Raw genomic sequence first — 15,528 nt, 5'->3', positions numbered from 1 at the left:
ATTTCCCTAATCTGTTCATTTGGTCTATTTTTCTACCACTATTTCTTTTCTCTAATAAGTTGTAAGCTCTCTTGAACTATTTTTTACATAAATAATTCTTTAGTCTACAAATAATGACAATTTTATTTCTTCATTTCCAATGCTTATATCGATTATTTCTTTTTCGTGCCTTATTGTGCTGGCTAGGATTGCTGGTACAATTTTAAATAAAAGCAGTGAGAGTAGGCATTGTTTCTTGTTCCTGACTTGTTTTGGTTCTTTTAAGGGAATGTTATTAATTCTTCACCATTGTGTATGATTTATGTTGATTCCATTGATCAAGTTAAAGGGGTTCCTTCCATCCTTAACTTGTTTAGGGTATTTGTTTTGTTATCCAGAAAGGTATTGAATTTTACTTTTGTGTTTTTCTGAATATTTTGATAATCATATAGCTTTTCTCCTGTAATATGTTGTGAATTATATTTGTAGATTTTCTAATGTTAATCTAATCTGTAGTCTTGTGATAAGCCATACATGGCCACGAAGTAATTATTTAATAGCCTGCTGGATTTAGGTTACCAATGTTTTATTTAGAATTCTTGCATTAATGATCATAAGATGGATTGACCTATAGCACTTTTTTCTTTTAATGTCCTTGTCCAGTTTTGGTGCCTAGGTTATACCAGCCTCATAAATTTAAGTGGGGAGCCCTCCCTGGAATCATTTGTATAAAAGAGGACAGTTTGTGGAATATACCTGCAAAATCATCTAGCTCTTCACAATCTGTCTTTAGCATTAAGGACCCTCCAGGCAAAGGGACCCACTTTATTGTTAGCTCAGTCTTCTGTCCTCAAGCTCTGGACTGGGCTACATGGAGTCCAACTCCCTCCTTTTACCTCATCTTGAGAGACTCTTGGCTTTGACCTCCATTTTCCTCACACGGGACTAATAAAATAGCAGGAATTTCAAGAAATGAAGCAACTATATTAGGGGGAGACACAAAAAGAAGTGTGTGGAAGTAAGAACTTTTAGTATCTTTTCTCTTCCCATGCTAGTGGGGAAAATGGAGGCTCCTACCATAGTTAAGAATGTGTAGATAACATGCTGGATAAAACCTTGTCTTAATTTCTCCCTAGGTTTCTATTTTTCAGGGAATTTGGATAAATTCCAATTTGCAGGCCCTTTGGAAAAAAACTAAGTCACATGTTTATTTTTTAGCTTAAAAAAATACGTGTCTGATTTTGAGCCCTTCAAGGACATTTTTCTTCTTTGAATCCACCCCTGAGCACAACGCCTGGTGTATCACAGGTGCTCAGTAAGGAACTGTCTGTTTGAAGATGTTTGTTCTTCTACAAATAACTTATAAAATCAGTGTCAAAATCAGGCCAGACAACGACTATTATATCTTCAGGGAAGGAAGCTCATTTTATTTCTGCTTGAAACTAAAAGCCCTCAAACCAATAAAATGATGGAAAATGGAAGTTTTTTAGGACATCATTAATTCCTACTATTTGATCACTTACATGGGTATGTTGATTTCCAATATTAAAATGGTCTTTTAAAAAAATATTTTGCTTGCATTCACTGCCTGCATTTCTTATCTTGGCCTTTTGGTGTCATTCTTAGATTAATCTGAAAAACATATTAAGTAAGGGTGAAATTATTTCCCTAGCTTTGGATCTTTTTGGTCTCTGATTTGAACTGAAGGTTATCATACTTATAGTGCAGTTTACTAATATAACCTTTTCAATGTTATCTTAACGGTATGTTTTATAACTGACACACAACTGTAGAAGTTTAAGTACAATACAGAGAACCAGTAATAGTAAAGTAAGCCTTTATTTTTATGGCTAGTCTAGAAAGAGCTTTTTCTGAAATTACTATACTGAAGTTACTAAAGTTAGCTACATATGTTACTAAAATATGTATGCTACATATATAATTCTAACATAATTCTAATGTTTATCATTACATAATAATGTAACAATATGATGTTACATTATAATTTATATATGTAATATACAATATATACATATTTAGTTAAAGCAAACCAGGGTTCTTAAGCTATGACAAGTCCTGATTCATTCTCAGTGATCTGTAAAATAAAGCTTACTGTTCTCCATGGAGCTGCAGAGAGCTGATGAACTTGGCAACAGTTCCTCTTTCTCTTCTGTACATGGGGATACTCATACCCTTTTATCCACCTGTGAATGAATATGAAAACCCTTTGGACTTCAAACTTATTGCTAATCCCAGTCTTAGCCACATGCTTTTCCTTCCCTCCCAACCTGCAAATGCCTCAATAACTTTTCTTCTTTTCACCATTAATTGTACTTTTTTTCTCCATTGTCATTTTAATGCATATGCTTAAGGAGATTGACTTTTGTATGGTGTAACAAATAAGTGAACAAACCAACAAAATATATATTGACCCACAGTTCCACAAGCAAGAAGCAAAAGTGATGAATTCATTGTGTTTGACTGTTACACTTGGAATTCCCAATATTCTGTCTTTTAAGTCTCAGAGGAAGGAGCTGTACTTGTCTCCTGGATCTTTGAACAACTTCACTATTTGAGAGAATGAGTGTACTAACTCTGTAGCCTCTAGTATATCTGCCAGCAGCTGAGGGCTTTGGGTGGCTCAACCTTCAAGTTTGGTGACCAGAGAAACCCTGGAGATCTATTTCTCAAAATATTCAACTTTCATTAGGATCCTGTCTGAACAATATAGCAAAATAAATTTTTTAAAATACATTTTCTCGGAAAATGATTATTCTAATTTAGACCAAATTCAAATTTAGACCAAATTCAAATTCAGTCCTGCAGTTGGTCATGTTCTATGGTGTGAGATCAATGGGGTCTGAGAGCTCCACCATACTTTCAAGCTAGCATGTTGGCCTAACACAGTTTCATGGATGCTGGCAGAAGGTATGAGACCCCTATATCAGAGACAAATGACTTCATTACATATGGCGCAGCAAGCAGTGTGAGCATCACTGTGTTGGTTCTCCTTGTCCCCTTATACCATGGGTATAGTGCAGATGGGCCTAGATTTTGTTTATGCAATCAGTGGGTTGAAACCTTGTACTTAAGGAACCCAAATCTTACATAATGAGCAGCAAGCATTCTAACCCTTTGTTCCAGAAGAAGATATTATCTCTATCTTCCAAGACTGTTTGCTATACAAACATTCATGACAAGGTACTCCAGAAGAAAGAGTGGTCAATGCCTTGTTTGCAAGATTTGTCTTTGAGAGACAGAGTAGAATGTGCTTTCAGAGCTGTCCCACCCTACAGGGGAGACAGTTGACTATTTATCCTCTAATTCCCATTTGTTATGGGCTGAGAGCTGATCCAGGGGCATTAATTCTCTACCACTTCCGGTCTTCCTTACACTGTGAGAGAGAAATCCATGGTGGAGGAGGTGAGTTGCAGGTATGGATCATGGTATGGACAGTGAGTGTCTCGGGACTCTGGTGTGACACTGATAGCCTCTGTCACACTCCCCAGTTTTAGTCCTTCCTCCTCCCAATATTACTCATATATATTATTTTCCCTTTCAATCCATGCCTGATCTGTTAGTTCTGCTGGAAACACTCATAGGCCTTAAGTGGCTGGTGGTGGTATTTTCAGTTAGACTTTTCTCAAGTCATTCCTCTTAACTAGTCTACTACTCAACAGTGTACCTGTTAGAGAGTGGGCTGGGGAAAGGAGCAGAAGCAGAATTCAAAGAGGTCAATTTAGCTACTTATTAAATCTTTGGAAATATGGAGAGGAAAAGGTGGGAGCTAATTGCTCAAATATGTGTTTTAAAATTACTGTGTCTTTTGTTCCTGATCTCTATGACCCCAGCCTTGGAAAAGCAAGAGTTGGTCCTTAATCAAAGAGTGTGTCGAGGATTATTTTAAGAACAAATTGAGAAAATGTAAGCACAAGTCTTTCATCACCTTTTCACCACGATTAGATTTATTTGCGCTCTGTTGACGGCCCCCTTCTCTTTCAAGCTCTCCAACTGCTTTAGAATCAAGGGTGAAAAATGAAACCTAGTTCCTGCTTTTAAGAAAATGAGAGAACGCACATGCCATATTGACAGGTGCGTTTCCTGGGAGCTTAAAAGTATTGAGGATTTTTAGAAAAGAGCTATATGACCCTGGCCAATGAGAAATCCACTAACTCAGAATCAGGGATAAATTTAAAATGCTGGTGAAATGCATTGATACATTAGGGCTAGAAGTAGAGGAAGGGTTTGCCAAGCAAATTAAAAGCACAAACAAGGGAAATATATAGTTTTTATAAGGCTGAAGGCCAACAAATGTTTCTAAACACTTGTAAACCCTCTTTGAAATTGAACGCTTCTGTGAAACAATGAATGTTCTAATTCCTAATGTTTCTTTAAAAATCTGTTATTAAAAATTCTCTAAGACAGTATGCTCTTTCCTTTCCTTGGGGGCCCTGTCATCCTTGTTGCCATATGAACTTGAAATTAAGCTGAATTTTGTGAAAATGTTTCTCTACTTCAGACTTTTTCAAAACTTTCCACCCAATTAGGGAAAATTAATGAGGTTTACTGTACTTTGTGTTGATATTTAGTCACTGGCAGACAGATGGGACTTTGTTCCTCCCAAGTTAGTGTTTGAAAGCAAGGAGTTGTTTTCTTAACTTTCCCAAAGATTAGGAAAACACTATTCTAGAAAGATTGTTTCTTATTATTCTAAGCATCTACCACTTTCCACCTTTCAGCTTGCTTTCTTCATACTTTCCTGAAGGGTTCCAAGTCTTGCACTCTATCATTTATTCTCTCACAGTATGGCCTTCCTTCCATATCCATGGATCCTGCATCCATGGATTCGACCAACCACAGATCAAAAATATTAGCAAAACATTCCAGAAAGTTCCCCAAAGCAAAACTTGAATTTGCTGTGTGCTGGCAACTATTTACCTACCAATTACACTGTATCTACAAGTATTGACGTAGCATTTACATTGTATTAAGTATTATAAGGAATCTAGAAATGACTTAAAGTGTACAGGAGATGTGCGTAGGTTATACGCAAATATTACACCATTTCCTATAAGGGACTTGAACATCTGTGAATTTTGGTATCTTGGGGGTTCTGGAACCCCCATGGATACAGAGGGACAACTGTATTTATACAATCATTACAGATCAAATGATGATAAATGAAACTTGAGATTTCAGTACAAACTCTTGATCATCAGGATGAAGAAATAGAGATCTGTAGAGGTAAACAGAGTCATCTAAGTTTTGCTGCTTATTTCAGGCAGATCCAGAATAAGAACCCTTGAATCCCTTACCCCTAGTCTGGACCTTTTCCCCAGCATGGTCCACTCCCTGAGAGAAAGAGGAAGGGATGGGAAGACAGAGGGAGAGGGAGAGGGTGAGAGAGAGAATGAGGGGCTGGGTAAAGGTTGTATCAGTATTTACTGTACTATTCTTGAAACTTTTCTCTAGGTCTGAAATGTTTTTTCAAAATAAAAATTTTAAAAAATATAAAAGTCTTAGTCATATTTTAAAAGTTTGACATAGTGCAAAGTCCCTGAAGGCATATTTATCAAATAAAGCAGATGTTTACTTTCAATTAAGATTCAGAGAGAAGAAAGACTTTTCTCCTGTGATATTTTCTCTTTTTAAAAACTATTCTTAAAATCTTTATTTTGAGTCACAGATAATTATTCATGAATATTATGTGTGTGATTCTTTTCCCTTATGAAATTCTGAGCCAGCAAAATTGACATTATGCATTTCATTCTGATGAGATATTAAGAATTTTTAAATGGACTTTTCTTGAAAGATTCATGGCCTAAATGGTGCTAAATAACTAAAAATTCAATACAGTCACTAATAGATATTTTACTTAATGCTATGAAGGCTAGCATACCAAACAATTGTACACAGATTATAATTGCAATATAATCTAATTTCTGTATTCTATAAGTTTCTTTAAATTTCTATAAATGTTTCTTGATTTTAGTATGTTATGTAACACATTCTCTTAATAGTTGTATCATGATATCTTCCCCTCTCCACATTAATTTAACTATTAGTACATTCTTTTTTAAAAAAATGTATTTATTTTATTTATTTATTTTTGGCTGCGTTGGGTCTTTTTGGCCACGTGCGGGCTTTCTCTAGTTTCGGTGAGCAGTGGCTACTCTTTGTTGCGGCACGTGGGCTTCTCATTGTAGCTCCTCTTGCTGTGGAGCATGGGCTCTAGAGTGCAGTCTCAGTAGTTGTGGCACAGGGGCTTAGTTGCTCCATGGCATGTGGGATCTTCCCAGACCAGGGCTCGAACCCATGCCCCTGTATTGGCAGGCAGATTCTTAACCACTGAGCCACCAGGGAAGCCCTATTAGTACATTCTTAATAATTATTTTAACATAAAATATGCATTTTTAATGTCACAATTAATCTTTATAGCAGGTACTCTTGAGAAAATAAATATTCATTTATCCTTAAACTGGCTGATGGAATTTTAACATATAAAGCCTGTAAGGAAATTTTTTCTTCTCCTACCTATATTAAGTAAATTGTCAGATATTGAATCCAAATCCAAACAGCATGGTGTATGAGTCAGGGTTCTTCTGAGAAACAGAACCAATAAGATATATAGAGATATATACAAAGACTTTTATTGGGAGAGACTGAGGCTTACAATCATAGAGGGTGGGAAGTCCCACCGTCTGTTGTCTGCAAGCTGGAGGTCCAGAAAGACTAGAGGTATGGTTACAAACCCAACGGCCTGAGAACTAGGGGAACCAATGGTGTAAGTCCCAGAGACTAAAGCCCTGAGAACCAGGAAAAGAGAAGATAAATGTCTCAGCTCAAGCAGAGGGCAAATTCGCCCTTCTTCTGCCTTTTGTTCTATTCAAGCCCTCAGTGGATTGTGTGATGCCCACTGGAAGAGAGACATAGTGTGCTTTACTTAGGCTACTGATTGAGCTGCTAATGTCTTCTGGAAACACCCTCACAGATGCACCCAGAAATAATGGTTTGCCAGCTATTTGGGCATCCTGTAGCCCAGTCAAGGTGACACGTAAAATTAAGCATCACACGTGGCATGTTGATATCATTGATGCTGTAACACTGGTTAGATAGGATGCACATGACTACACTCCCAGGTTTATGGATCATAGACAAGATTAGAGATGCCAGAAATGATACTGCAGTCCTACAGCTATTTGGACCTCAAATGGCTGAAAAGATTTTTCTTGAATATCAAGGCCAAAGCCCAACCTTGATGCATTCTTAACAGAGATATGTAAACTTAAATTAAGCTGAGTCACACTGACCTCTTCATGGAAACTATTAGGAACCATACAAGCCATTAGAAAATACAGTGAAAAATATCACACTCGGAATTGCAGCAAAATATAAATTATCTAGGAATAAACTTTTTTAAGACCTGTTTAATGCTTATGGGAAAAAAAACCCTAGAAAAGCCTCATTAAGGAACATTAAAAAAATTAACACTCATGAATAGAGGACATAGCTTGTCACGGGTTAAGGAGACTCAGTATTATTCAGTAGTCTAAAGATGTCAATCCTTTAAAAATTAAATCAAGCTTCTTCCCCCTCCCCCCCCCTCGCCACCCCGGCCCCAGGAACTTGAATATTAATACTAACGTTCAACTGGAAAAATAAGTATCTAAGAATAGTCCTGAAAATTCTTTAAAAATGGAATTGGGGGAGAGTATTTGGAGGGTAAGACTATCTCCACTAAACATTGAAATTTTTTATAGCATTACCTACAATATCTATATAGTTGGAACTGGAATGAGAACAGACATGTCAATTGAACAGAATATTCCAGAAATAGCTCATAATTTATGGGGAGCACAAATACACAAAACCCTAAGTACATTAAGGCAACATTTTATCAGCAGAATAAGATAATTCAATAAATTACATTTGCTCAATTTACTACCCATTTGGTTAAAAATATCCCACTCCTAAATAGCAAACAAATTTCAGATGAACTAAAGATTTAACCACAAAACCATTTTATTACTAAAGAATTTTAAATCTCTATCCCTATCTATATCCATTCTTAGGAAGGAAGAGGAATTTATAAACATGATACAATAATCAGAGGTAAATAATGGGAAAGACTGATGAATTTACTTAAAAATTGAAAACTTCTGCATGAAAAACATACTATAAGACAAATGGTGAGCTAGCAAAAGCATTTTCAAATATATAGGACAAAAGGTAAATGTCATTGCTATGTAAAATATTTACAAATCAATTTATAATAAAAGAGCAAGCAATCCACAGAGGAAAAGAAGTGGTAACTGCCTGGTAAACAAAAACTATTCAACATTTCTCAATATTAGGAATCTCAAATTAAAACAAGATGCCAGTTTTTCTCATTTATCAGACAGTCAACAACAAAAGCATATTTGAAATTGCCCTGTGATGATGCTTGTATACACACTGGCTTGATGGGAATACAATGGAGGATCCTCTCTGCCGGGCCACAGTGAACATTCCTTTTGGAATTTAGGAATGTGTCCTGCATCCATGTTCTCCTGGGTACATAAAGTGGTGTGTTGAAAGATGTTCATTATAGCATTTTTAATGATAGCAAACAGTTGAAATATCTTAAGTGTCCACAGGTGGTATTTTGTTTAAGTAAATCACGATAAATCCAGACAGTGAGGTAGGCTACAAGTCCTGGTCTTGGAGAGACTGCTCAACTAATGCTGTTAAGTGGAGTCCCATGTAAGACAACATGTACTATATGATCTCGTAGATGGAAGGGTCCAAAAACCTATTTTTGGTGATTATTTCTGGGGCCTGGAGTGGGTTGGGAGATCTGGTTTTATTTCTGTATCAGTTGGATTTCAATTGCAGATGATAGGAGTGACTCTAGTTGTGTTAAGCAGAGATTGTTTTAGTAGTTATTTCTTAATAAATGCTGGAGAGGGTGTGGAGAAAAGGGAACCCTCTTGCACTGTTGGTGGGAATGTAAGTTGGTGCAGCCACTGCGGAAAACAGTTGGAGGTTCTTCAAAAAACGAAAAATAGAGTTACCATATAATCCAGCAACCCACTCCTGGACATATATCCAGAGGAAAATCTAATTCGAAAAGATACGTGCACCCCAATGTTCACTGCAGCACTATTTACAATAGCCAAAACATAGAAGCTTCCTAAGTGTCCTTTGACAGATGAATGGATAAAGAAGATGTGGTATATATATATATATATATATGTATATACACACACACACACACACACACACACACACACACAAAATGGAATATTACTTGGGCATAAAAAGAATGAAATAATGCCATTTGCAGCAACATGGATAGACCTAGAGATTATTATACTAAGTGAAATAAGCCAGAGAAAGACAAATACCATGTGATTTCACTTATATGTGGAATCTAAAATATGATAAAATGAACTTATTTACAAAATAGAAACACACACACAGACATAGAAAACAAACAAACTTTTGTTTACCAGAAGTGAAAGGTGGGGGAGGGATAAATTAGGAGTTTGGGATGAGCAGTCATACACTACTATATATAAAATAAATAAACAATGAGGTCCTACTGTATAGCACAGGGACCTACATTCAATACCCTGCAATAAACCATAATGGAAAAGAATATAAAAAAGAAGAAAAAGTCATATATATAAGACTGAATCTCGGTGGTTTGTGACCACCTAGAGGGGTGGGATAGGGAGGGTGGGAGGGAGACGCAAGAGGGAGGAGATATGGGGATATATGTATATTTATAGCTGATTCACTTTGTTATACAGCAGAAACTAACACACCATTGTGAAGCAATTATACTCCAATAAAGACGTTAAAAAAAAAGACTGAATCACTTTGTTGTACACCAGAAACTAACAAAACATTGTAAATCAACTATATTTCAATTTTAAAAAAATTAAAAATTAAAAAAAATTAGTTATTTCTTCTATAACCCAGTATTTGTGTTCCTTAAAAACTTTGTGTTATTAAAAAAAAAAACCCACAACTTTGTGTTCTTCAAAATTAATAATTACAGAATATATAGGTTCTGTGCAGATCACTCAAAACTTAGTCATTTTGCATCTAGGGCACCAGCAAAAACAATGATTTGAACCTCAGAGGGCACTTGGACAGATGACTGAACATGTCCGGAGTTAGCCTTGGGATGTTTAAAATGAATAAAGACGAATGAAAATGCTGGCTTTTGGGCTGAGAAAATGCAGATGGAAACTCCAAACCTGGAAGGAAGAGCAACCTATTCTGTGCAAAGCTTTGCAAGGCTGGGGGCATCTCTTCTTGGGGGAGGGAGCCGCGGGTGCAGGCAAACCTCTTTAATTTTCTTAGGGTAGAGTTGAGAAGCATTCTGTTGTGGAGCTGAAGGTTTTTCTTTTCCTGTTCCTCTTGCTCAGAAAAAAACTGTGTATGAATCAAGACAATTGTCATGTTACTGTCACATCATCCCCTGACTCCCAGTCCTACATGAGCTATTTTGGAGTCTTAGGAAGAGGCCTTGTGGCAGAACAGACTGTACATGGAGTGAGGGGCTTACAGAATTGTCAGAGGGCTGGAGGAGGGGCTCTAGGGTGGTCATCTGGAGGACTCCAAGAACAAGTTGGGGCACTGGCCCTCTAGGCGAGCCACTACCTGGTACTGGAGGGGACTAAGAGACCACCAGTGGAACTGCTGAGTTAAAACATGCACTGTCAACGCATCTGAAAAATAAGGAGTTGTGTGTGAATGTGTTGTGGATATGTGATGAAGCAAAATTAACATGTGAACAACGGTAGGATCTAGATGGTGGCTATATGGGTGTTCACTCTACAATACTTTCAACTATTATGTATCCTTGAAAAGGTTCATAATTAACCAAAACAAAACAAACTAACAAAAAAAAGACATGTTTTTCTCTTTCTGACTTACTCTGTATGACAGACTCTAGGTCCCATCCACATCTCTACAAATGGCCCAATTTCATTTCTTTTTATGGCTGAGTAATATTCCATTATATATGTGGAATCTAGAAAACTGGTACAGATGAACCTATCTGCAGGGTAGGAATAGAAATGCAGACATAGAGAATGGACGTGTGGATACAGGGCAGGAAGGGGAGGGTGGGATGAATTGGGAGATTAGGTTTGACATAAATACACTACCATGTATAAAATGGCTAGCTAGTGGGAACCTACTGTATAGTACAGGGAACTCAGCTCCGTGCTCTGTGATGACCTAGATGGGTGGGATGGCGGAGGGAGGTCCAGAAGGGAGGGGATATATGCATACATATAGTTGATACACTTCACTGTACAGCAGAAACTAACACAACATTGTAAAGCAATTATACTCCAATTAAAAAACAAAAACAGGGCTTCCCTGGTGGTGCAGTGGTTGAGAGTCCGCCTGCCGAGGCAGGGGACATGGGTTCGTGCCCCGGTCCATTTGCAGCAAGTGTGCTTTTAATTTGAAGAAGCTTAGTTTGACTCCTTGATTCAAGAAAATCTGAGAATCATGGTTCTTAGCTTCCAGGTGTCTACAGTTTAGGGTTGAACAGAAGAAAATCATACTGAGTGAAGTAGGTCAGACAGAGAAAGACAAATATATGATATCCCTTGTATGTGGAATCTAAAAAAATGGTACAGATGAACCTATTTACAAAACAGAAATAGAGTCACAGATGTAGAAAACAAACTTATGGTTACCAGGGGGAAAGGGAGGGAGGGATAAATTGAGAGATTGGGATTGACATATACACACTACTATGTGTAAAATAGATAACTAGGGCTTCCCTGGTGGTGCAGTGGTGGAGAGTCCGCCTGCCGATGCAGGGGACGCGGGTTCGTGCCCCAGTCCGGGAAGATCCCACATGCTGTGGAGCGGCTGGGCCCGTGAGCCATGGCCGCTGAGCCTGCGTGTCCGGAGCCTGTGCTCCGCAACGGGAGAGGCCACAATACAGTATGTTCTCATTAGTTGTCTATAACACAACATTTTAAATCAACTGTACTCCAATAAAAATTTAAAAAAATAAAATAAAGTATATACTTTAGGAGATATGTATCTATATGAATATATTAAGTGCTTGCTAGTAAAATAAAGATATTGCAAAGCATAAGGAAAAAAGAAGGAAAGTGGCTGTAATTGATGCTGATGTAATGGATTCTCTTTATCCACTGCAACATCATACTGTTTTGTGTTGTTTTCTCTTTTTTCTTTTTCATGAGTTTTATAAATGAGGTATGATTTATGTACATTAAAGTGCACAGTTTGATGAGTTTTGATAAATGTATATAGTTGCATAGTTACCACACCAGTCACAATATAGAACATATCCATGACCTCAGAAAGTTCTTTTGTGCCACCCCTAGGGGCACTGCTCTGATTTCCAACCTGATAACTTAATTTTGCCTGTTCTCTACCCCAGAGAAATGAGGAAAAGAAAAAGTCCCGCTAAAATAATTTGTCCAAGAACAGTGATAAAAACATTATTCATAACAGCCCCAAACTGGAAACATCCTAAATGTCCATCAACAGGAAAATAAACAAACTATGGTATATTTGTGCAATGAAATACCACTCATTAATAAAAACAAATGAATTATTGCATTAATAAAAAGGAATGAACTATTGCTACACACAACATGGATGAAGCTCAAACACAAATTAAGTTTCTAATGATTAAAAGAAGTTTCAGCACATTTTAATTCTGGGACAAGTTTCACTTTTGCTTTATGCATTTCTGTAGTGGTTATTATAATAATTACATATTAATATTAAAAATTTAAAAATAAAATGCAGTAAGTCTTGTGATTAAAGTTAGTAGCTTTTGTTGTAATATTATACAATTAAATTTTTTTTTTTAATAATTTTTTTTTTTTTTTTTTTTTTAGAGTACGCAGGCCTCTCACTGTTGTTGTGGCCTCTCCCGTTGCGGAGCACAGGCTCCGGACGCGCAGCCTCAGCGGCCATGGCCCACGGGCCCAGCCGCTCCGCGGCACGCGGGACCCTCCCGGACCGGGGCACGAACCCGCGTCCCCTGCATCAGCAGGCAGACTCTCAACCACTGCGCCACCAGGGAAGCCCAAAATTAAATATTTTAATTATATTTATAGCTCAAATATAAAATATAAGTTATTTATATTTTAACTATAAAGTAAAATAATGGATCTCTGATGTATTTGGAAGTGGAGGGGATCAAAACATGTCACCCCAAAATATGCTGCTTTGGCATATTGATTATTTTGAGCTGCCAGCAACTGAGAAACTGCTCTCTATCCTCACCCTTTCTGCCTAAAAGCAGGACATAAATTTCCCATGAGAAAGGTGCCCTCCTGGTACCAGGAAGAAGAGAACGTTCTTATCCTGGGGGATAGGAAGTTGACACCAAGATGAGTCAACTCATCATAAGCACAAACCTTACTGAAACAACCCTCATCTTCCGTTAATTTCCCTCATGTATTTCCTGGCCACTTTCCCACAATGTTTCATCCCTAGAAGCCCAAATCCCTTTCCTTCGCCTTGCCACTTCTCCACAAATTTATCATCTTTTGTTAAGTTGTTTATAAGCTCCTGAGTCTAACAAGTTCTTTGGAGTTTTTGCTTCTTATCCGTGAAGCCCTCTGTGTCACATAAGCAATGTTAACGTCATATAAACTTTGTATGCTTTTCTTTTGTGAATCTGACTGCTGTTAGTTTAATCTGCATGTCCCAGTCAGAAAACATAAGAGGAAGAGTTTTTCCTCCCCTCCAGAGGCAAAGAACTCCAAGTCACTAACTGCTCTTCTAGGTGACTGATAACTAGAACCATATACAGAATAGGTGACTCATTGACTTCCTGAACACACTCAAATTTCCTTTTCAGAATAAGTCAACATTGCATTTTTTTTTTTTTCGGTACACGGGCCTCTCACTGCTGTGGCCTCTCCCGTTGCGAAACACAGGCTCCAGACACACAGGTTCAGCAGCCATGGCTCACGGGCCCAGCCGCTCCGCGGCATGTGGGATCTTCCTGGACTGGGGCATGAACCCGTGTCCCCTGCATCAGCAGGCGGACTCTCAACCACTGCGTCACCAGGGAGGCCCAACATTGCATTTTGATTTGACTTCGTAACTCTATCGGTTGGGGTGCGTCTGGAGCAATAGGAAACTTACTAACAGAGGTTTCGAGCATAACAACTCGTATTTACGTTACAAAAACTCTGGAAGTAGGTGGTCCCAGGGTAGGTTTGATGGCATAACAATGACTCCAAATCCTGAACTTGTTTTCTTTTTCATTCTGACACCCTTACAGTGAGAGCAATGCCCCTCACCTTCCACTCATGCTCGCAAGACGGCTGCCACTGCTCCAACCACTGGGTCCTCACGCATCTGACAGTGTTGTGGCTGTCAGGTGTTGTGACAGGAGGAGCTGGCGCAAAAGGGCTTTCTCCTCTGCAAGTCTTATTTGTCAGGGAGGAAAGAATCTTTTCTGGAAATCCAGAAGAGATTTCTTACATCTCTTTGGTCGGAACAAGGTCAAGTGGCAACCACCAATCACTGGCTAAATCGATTGGGATTGTCACCATTCAGTTACACCAACTAAATCATCCAGAGTGACACATTGGTGCCCGAACAAAATCAGGGTCTGTAGGCTAGGAAGTGGCTGCCTGGGACATTCCCAATGTCTGTGTAGATCAATAATTATAGGTTATTTCAGTAATGCCATGCCTCACCAATGCATAGAGTATGGACCTTTTTTTCCTGAGGACATGGTAGAGCAGAGGAAAAGGCAAGTTCTGGTTTAAATCACACAAGCTCTGTGTCTTTGAGCAAGTGACCGCTTTCCTGAGAGTCAGTTTTCTTATCTGTAAAGTGGGAATGATAATAATCCTTGACATGTAGGCGTTGGTGAGGAACAACAGAAATAGCACATGGAAAACACTTGGCGTCTAGCACATGATCTGTGCTTAATAAATAGTAGGTATCGTGACTCTCAGAAAGAGGAGCTTGGGCTGAAACCACGGCTTGTATCAACAAGTCAGTTTGTACATTTCTGTAGTCATTCCCTTGAGAGACCTAGAGGATACATATCTGAAGTCCTCATGGAGCTGCTGTGAGGAGTACATGAGGTTCAGGTAAGCCCATAGTTGGTCCTCGATGAGTTCTACTTGGAGTCCAGTTGGGAATCAGGTTCATTTCCTGACAGTTATGTGAACTTGGTCACCTCTATGCTGAGATCGGGCACCCCTTCCCTCCCCTCTCTGATGAACCCGGCATGGGTCCGCCCTTATCTGCCTGTGTGCTGCTCTGTGAGTGTTTGCAGAAAATTGGTGAAGGTCTGGCCTTGCAGGCTGCGATCTGTGAAGGGCAGAGTAAACCAAGGGGATGGCAGGCAAGGGATTAATGCTGGAATCTTCCAAAGCCACAGGATGCTTTCTTCACAAGATTTCGAACCTTAATTCTGGATTTTTGGATTCCTCCCTTTTTTATAACTTGGACTCTGACATCACTAAGCAGGCAGAGCCTTAGGAAACCGTACAAGGACTTGGACCTTTGTGATTTTCTGCTACA

This window comes from Grampus griseus (assembly GCF_964374135.1).
Source record: "Grampus griseus genome assembly, chromosome: 5".
Lineage (NCBI taxonomy): Eukaryota > Metazoa > Chordata > Mammalia > Artiodactyla > Delphinidae > Grampus > Grampus griseus.
Note: the sequence above shows the minus strand (reverse complement) of the source record.